At 40.1% G+C, this 7,819-nt stretch overlaps 1 protein-coding gene across 1 annotated transcript in view; it reads right to left on the reverse strand.

Annotated features, from left to right (window-relative positions):
• The window catches only part of glis2b (GLIS family zinc finger 2b), a 40,228-nt gene extending 32,659 nt beyond the window's left edge, over window positions 1–7,569 (reverse strand). The window contains exon 1 of the mRNA XM_079869543.1: window positions 6,668–7,569. The gene's annotated coding sequence lies outside the window, so the exon portion shown is untranslated. The remainder of the gene's footprint in view (window positions 1–6,667) is intronic.
• Window positions 7,570–7,819: the final 250 nt, after the last annotated feature.

Here is a 7,819-nt window from a genome sequence, read left to right on the forward strand (position 1 = left end):
ACGAGTGGTCGATCCGATCAATGTGAGTTATTCAGTAGCTGATGCTACTGAATTTGCACACACCTTTTCATTCTTTACTAGTACTATATTTGCCATCTAATAAGAATAGTCAAGTCCTCAAAGTTTGGAATTCCAATGGAAGTTTGGGAATATACTGACCAAAACTCTCTTATAAGAGCTTCTATTTTGTCTAGATTTAAGCTCTGCTCACCCTAGACATTCATCAACCAGCTTATTCAATAGTGCATCTGCATCTCTATTGAATAAGAAACAAGCACTCTTGCTGGCTAATTTTTCTTCATTATCTGGTCAATTTCATAAATGTTTAAAATGTATAACCTTTGACCTAAGGATTTCTTTTTTCTGTCAAACTTCCTCTCATTTTGTTGCAGTGGTCGTGAGAAGAAAGTATGTGGCTGAGAGGCATTAAAGAAAACAGAAAGTGGAAAGAAGTGAGCGGTGTGGACGCAGTCTGTTTATTTTGGAGTGGTTTGCACCGGAGCCCAGGCCATTGGCGGCTCAGAGACGCAGGGACGGGTGGCGTGGACCATCCTCCCGTGTCCCATGAAGGTGAAGTGGGGGGGAGAGAGAGAACGATGGGTCCTCAGGCTGGGGCGGGACCAGGCTCTGCGCAGCAGGGAGGACATGAGCGAAGCGTTCCAAGAGGAAACGGTGAGGCCACGCTGTGATTAGTGGTTGCAGTTTAACTGCAGAAAAATGCATGGTCCAAGCCCAGCGAGAGAGGGTGGTTTCACTGGTCTCACCGAGCCTCTGACTCAGGGTCTCTCTGTACTGGACTGGAGCTCTTTACTGTATCTCTTTTTCACTAATGATTTTAAAGCAGCATTTTGTGGCATTTCCAAGCATTTAAAAATGGGGTTTTCCAGAATTACAATAAGCATTTAAATTTACATTCATGCATGCTTTTATCCGGAGCGACTTACAAAAGACGAACAAAACCAATTTGTCATAGAGCCAACAATATATGTTAAATACAATGCCAGGATTATAGATAAGTCTTTTTACAGACTTTGATGGCAAGTTTTCACATCGTAAATCAAGCAAAGTATTTTATATTTTCATTTGTTTTTACATTTTATTTGTATAACACTATATTTGACGTTTTCTTACCTTACAGAGAACTGGTTAACGCTGCTACATAAATATTTCTAATAGAAATTTGAACGTGGCCGAGAGAGCTCAACACACTGCAACTGAAGAAAACACATGCAAATAGAAAAAACACCCCAGCAAATTAAGAAAAACTTATTTCATCAATTCATAATTTTGACGACACATGCTGCAAGTATACTCACAACGCAACCAAACACAGAAACACAACCAAATACTCACAACGCAACCAAACACAGAAACACAACCAAATACAGAAACGCAACCGAATACAGAAACACAACCAAATACAGAAACACAACCAAATACAGAAACGCAACCGAATACAGAAACACAACCAAATACAGAAACACAACCAAATACAGAAACGCAACCGAATACAGAAACACACTGCAAATACTCACAACGCAACCAAACAAAGAAACGCAAGAAAATACAGAAACACAACCAAATACAGAAACAATCTGAAAATACTCACAATGCAACCAAACAAAGAAACACAACCAAATACAGAAACGCAACCGAATACAGAAACACAACCAAATACAGAAACGCAACCGAATACAGAAACACACTGCAAATACTCACAACGCAACCAAACAAAGAAACGCAACCAAATACAGAAACACAATCAAATACAGAAACGGACTGTAAATACTCACAACACAATCAAATACTGAAACGCTGCAAATACTCGCAACACAACCAAATACAGAAACTTGTTTCAAATACTCAACAAAACTAATTACAGACGCGTGCTTCAAATACTCACAATGCAACCAAATACTGAAACACGCTGCAAATACTCACAACACAACCAAATACAGAAACACAACCAAATACTGAAACACGCTGCAAATACTCACAACACAACCAAATACAGAAACACAACCAAATACAGAAACGCAATCAAATACAGAAACACACTGCAAATACTCACAACGCAACCAAACAAAGAAACGCAAGAAAATACAGAAACACAACCAAATACAGAAACAATCTGAAAATACTCACAACGCAACCAAACAAAGAAACGCCACCAAATACAGAAACGCAATCAAATACAGAAACGCACTGTAAATACTCACAACACAATCAAATACTGAAACGCTGCAAATACTCACAACACAACCAAATACAGAAACTTGTTTCAAATACTCAACAAAACTAATTACAGAAGCGCGCTTCAAATACTCACAATGCAACCAAATACTGAAACACGCTGCAAATATTCACAACACAACCAAATACAGAAACACAACCAAATACTGAAACACGCTGCAAATACTCACAACACAACCAAATACAGAAACACAACCAAATACAGAAACGCAATCAAATACAGAAACACACTGCAAATACTCACAATGCAACCAAACAAAGCGCAACAAAATACAGAAACACAACCAAATACAGAAACAATCTGAAAATACTCACAACGCAACCAAACAAAGAAACGCAACCAAATACAGAAACGCAATCAAATACAGAAACGCACTGTAAATACTCACAACACAATCAAATACTGAAACGCTGCAAATACTCACAACACAACCAAATACAGAAACTTGTTTCAAATACTCAACAAAACTAATTACAGAAGCGCGCTTCAAATACTCACAATGCAACCAAATACTGAAACACGCTGCAAATACTCACAACACAACCAAATACAGAAACACAACCAAATACTGAAACATGCTGCAAATACTCACAACACAACCAAATACAGAAACACAACCAAATACAGAAACGCAATCAAATACAGAAACACACTGCAAATACTCACAATGCAACCAAACAAAGCGCAACAAAATACAGAAACGATCTGACAATACTCACAATGCATCCAAACAAAGAAACACAAGAAAATACAGAAACGCAACCAAATACAGAAACAATCTGAAAATACTCAACTCAACCAAACACAGAAACACAACCAAATACAGAAACACAATCAAATACAGAAACACAACCAAATACAGAAACACAATTAAATACAGAAACACGCTGTAAATACTCACAACATAATCAAATACTGAAACGCTGCAAATATTCACAACACAACCAAATACAGAAACGTGTTTCAAATACTCAACAAAACTAAATACAGAAGCGCGCTTCAAATACTCACAATGCAACCAAATACAGAAACACAACCAAATACATAAACGCAACTAAATACAGAAACACACTACAAATACTCACAACGCAACCAAAGAAAGAAACCCAACCAAATACAGAAACGCAACCAAATGAAACGATCTGAAAATACTCACAACGCAACCAAATACAGAAACGTGCTGCAAATAATCACAACGCAACCAAATACAGAGACGTAACCAAATACTGAAATGCGCTGCAAATTAGACAACTAGATTAGGAGGTGTTGAAATAATTAAAAGTTGCTTTTGTTATTTATACAAACTATTTTAAACAAAATAAATGTTTACAAAGGAAATTATTTTAGAAAGCACTGCATTCCGCTACTTTATTGTTTTTCATCTAGAACCTGGAATGTTTCCACAATCTCTGATCGTTTCAGTGAGGAATTCCACGTTCCAGGACTCTTTCTCCGGTCTTTGTTAAATTCCCAGCCGCACTGACCTACCCAGACCCTCCTCCCACCTTTTAGCAAATGCTAAACATTTATTCCAAGTGGATGTCAGCTGTCTCTGTCCTGAACTAATGCAGAAGACCATCTGAAATTCCTATCACTGAAACCATCTCATGCTCTCAATACTCTCAATTCCATTGCAGAACTCTCCTGAGGTTGTAAATCTAGCCCACGTGGAGGATCACGGGTGTCGTTGTTAAGGCTGAATGCCCTGTATGGGTTGTAGCCTCTAAATACCTAAAGGGTTGTTCAATTGTGGCTTAAAAAAAAAAAAACAATAAAGCAAATTACTTGGTGCTACTATATATTTAACAACCAACAGAGACACCCAAGAATGTACTTTTGGTCTGGAGACTAACAATTACGAAGAGAAAATGGCACAAATAAAAAGTAACCGTTCACTCAAAATTATAAATTGTCATCATCTACTCATGTCTTTCCAAATCTGAATTTCTTTCAGAAGATGTTAAGCTGAATGTCCAGAGTTATCTTCATCATAATGTTGACTGTGACTGACAAAGTCCAAAAAATACTTGTGCACTATAATTCAAGTCTTACTATGGCATTGTGTGGAAACGGATCACTTTGAAGTGAAAATATTCCCTGTTTTAGCTCTTGAATCTGATTGAAGCTCAAATATAAAGGTTCCAAACTGGGATTTTACGATGCCATAGGCAAATCATTTTTTGGTTCCTCAATGGACCTTTTAGTGAACAGTTCTAAAAAAGAACCATTTTTTCTTAGTATATATAGTCTACATATATAGTAATAACCTTTTCTGCTACAAAGAAACTTTTGTACAATAGAAAGGTTCTAGATGTTAAAGTTTCTTCATGTAACCATCAATGCCAGTAAAAAAACTTTTTGTTTTGTTTTGAAGAGTGTGTGCACCAAGTTTAGCATCAATGATTGATCATTGGCTCTCGCATATCTTGTCCTTGACTCCAAACTTGGCGTGACAAGTTTTGACTTTCGGTGTTTAAATAAAATGGGATAATTAACCCTTAAAAAAAGTTGTTCCAAACCTGTATGACTTTTGTGGAACTCTAAAGAAGACATCTGGAGTCCAAACTACACTCCAACTGGACCCCATTGACTTTCATTGTATGTACTTAAACTTTTTTTCTCGAAATATCTACTTTTATGTTCCACAGAAGAAATAAAGAAAGGCATAGGGGTTTGGAACGACATGAGGATGAGTAAATGGCAGAATGGGTGAACTAACCCTTTAAATATTGATCTGTTTCTCACACAATGCTATCATATAGGACTTTGAATATAGCGCGCAAATTCTATGGAGTTTTTTTGTTCTTTATGGAGTTTTATAGACTCAGCGTTTGATGATGGTGCTGGCGTTCCATTGATTCATGGGTAAAACCCTCCCAAACATCTTCAAACGCTAGCTAAAGCCAAGCACTTCTTTTGGTCTTTTGTCAAATGTTGTGTTTAGGCCTTGCAGCGTGCACGCATAAGAACGTGTCCTAAGCCTCGGCGTATTCTTTCCATTTGGCCCCACATTTGAGTAAAGACCAGACCGGGGGCCCCTCTTTAGTCACTGAGCATTAGAGAGCGTAATGGGTGTAATTCACAGAAGCGCTTCAGGGTGGGTCATTTTTGGCAAACCATCCTGAGCATCGAGAGGAACAAGCGGTATATTCACTGGCCAGACCCCTCACAAAAGTACGCCAAAGCCTCGGTGTGCCAAGATCTCAGATTTCTGCAACGTTCAGCTCTTGCTTTAGCTTGAGGAGCTTCACTTCATATGTGAACCAGAAGTGTTTTTTTTTTTTTTTTCTTAGAGCATATCGTGAAACAGACAGTCCTATCGCAGAGCTGTCGGTTCGCACCGCGAAAACACAAGTCAACGCCAGCACGCACAGCTGGAGCCGAACATACGGTGAAGGACTCGACGGCAATAATACGAGATGTTTGCACTGCAGCATACGGCAGAAAGCTGTGCACACACACACACATACACACGTGAGAGTATGAGATTGACTATCTGTCAGGTTAAAGGACTGGATTTCACCCAGGAATGACATCTGGCAAGATTGGGTCACTTTAGGGACATCTCGATGCATTTATCAAGAATATGAACAGTGATTTTACGTAATTCTAAACAAAAAAGCAGGTTATAAAACATAACACGAAGAGGTCAAGTGTCATGCAAACCATTGCACAAACTACACAGGCTTGGGTTTAAATAAAGGCAATCATTAATCTCAAACGCATGCAGGTAAACCAGATTTAATCAATCCGCCCCATGCACAACCTTTATTGCTTTTTGTCCCATGGTGTGAGATGCCCCTCTCAAAGTTGGTTAACTATGTCCTGGCAGGCATCTTCTTTATCAATGGCCCCATGTGTAGCAGCCAATGAGGACGGGCTCCGTTCCAAAACACATCTCAATGTGCTCACAATTAAGCGCAGGGACACTGGAATTGCCTAATTGGATGATGGCTGCTTTATGTCCAGGCCTAAACCACTATGGACAATAACAGTAACTTTGCCAGAATGCATCATATTCGGATGCAAATACGTTAGCTTTCCGGTCTATGTTTCACGCATGAGTCCTTCCACAAAAGAAGTATTTTATTTGCATCAGTCAAGCACTCCAAAAGAAAACAAACTCATCACATGATGCTAAGTTTACAACGTGCTCCCAGACAGGCTGTCTGCTATTGAAGTGCATTAGTGGAAGCCCCGTTTCTCATTCTTTGGAGGCGCTACAGGCGTCAACTTTTGAGAAATCAAACAGACCGTGGCATAACACACTCTTGGAAAATAGGTCAGGGTCTTTATGCTACCCTAACTGACCGTGCTCAGTGGACAAAACTAAATATGCATGCTTATATTGGCACGAGATGAGATCAATGATGTAAGGTTGCCGTGCCATCCGAGTTCATTAGACTGACTTACCTTCTGTAAAAACCTCCTGGATATATGCTGTTGGCCCAGCACTGGTCTCCACCTTAAACTTTCCAGGGGGAATGTTTGCTCCAATTCCTTTGGGTTGCAAAATAATGCCTCGGTTTTTTAAGGAAGGCCCAGCAGATGTCTGCAGAAGGACCTGTAAGACACTGTCACCAGTGGCTGAATAATCTACTGCTGTCTGAAACCATCAGACTGTTGTCTGGACACACATGACAGTGTTCGGAAAAAGCAGAAAACTAAAGACTTGCGAGGAATAAGAAGCCGTCAATCCAGAGTGAATGCGCTGGATCGATAGTTTATGTCAGTTTCAGGCCATGAGAATATTCTCATGAAGCAGAAACCCGTTGAATGCATGCGTGTCAACACCAAGAACAGTGTCCGTACTGTTTTTGTTTTTTTGTTTTTTTTAATCGACCCTGGAATGACAGCTTAAGAATTATGCACTGTAAGAAAGAAAAAAACACACACAAACAAACAAAAAATGGATCGTGGTGATCGTTGTCTTGACATCAAGGTGCATCGCTTTCTGGCGGCGCTGGTCCAGAGGGGTTTTTAATGGGTGGTCGTGCGCAAAGACGATGGAGAGGAGACGTCCCCCTTTTCAGCTTCGTGTCCGGATGGTGTGTCGCCGTGTCGGGTTTGCGGTTTCCTCAGGTCGTTTCCAGTCCTGGGGCCTTCGCGTTGTCTTTGGAGACTGTGAGCGGTGAGGTGGGTCTCCAGCACCCCGGACGCGAGCCTGTCCGTGTCTCCTCTCCTCTCCTCGGGCGCAGCGGGCGGAGGGATCAGCCCTGACTGACTGTGACTCTGCCAGCTCAGCGCATGTGTGCTGCTCCGCCCCATCCAGACAAGCCGAGGAGGAGGAGGCCGGCCTGGGCTCACATCCAAACTAACTCCCCTCCCTCCCTTCCTCCCTCCAGCGCTCTCAAGATTTTTATTGGCATGGTAATAAAGCTTTTTTTATCGCCGAAGCTTTAATAAACATTACCTCCTTAGACCCTTTTCCTTAGATCTATTCATTTTGGTCTAGAATAGTGGACGCTCTTAATTCATTTCTTTCAGATAATTCATAATATAATATAAATTAAAAAACACTCTCTTTGTTTCTTTATTGGTGTTATATTATATAAAACACTTGAG

This window comes from Squalius cephalus, assembly GCF_949319135.1.
Source record: "Squalius cephalus genome assembly, chromosome: 1".
Lineage (NCBI taxonomy): Eukaryota > Metazoa > Chordata > Actinopteri > Cypriniformes > Leuciscidae > Squalius > Squalius cephalus.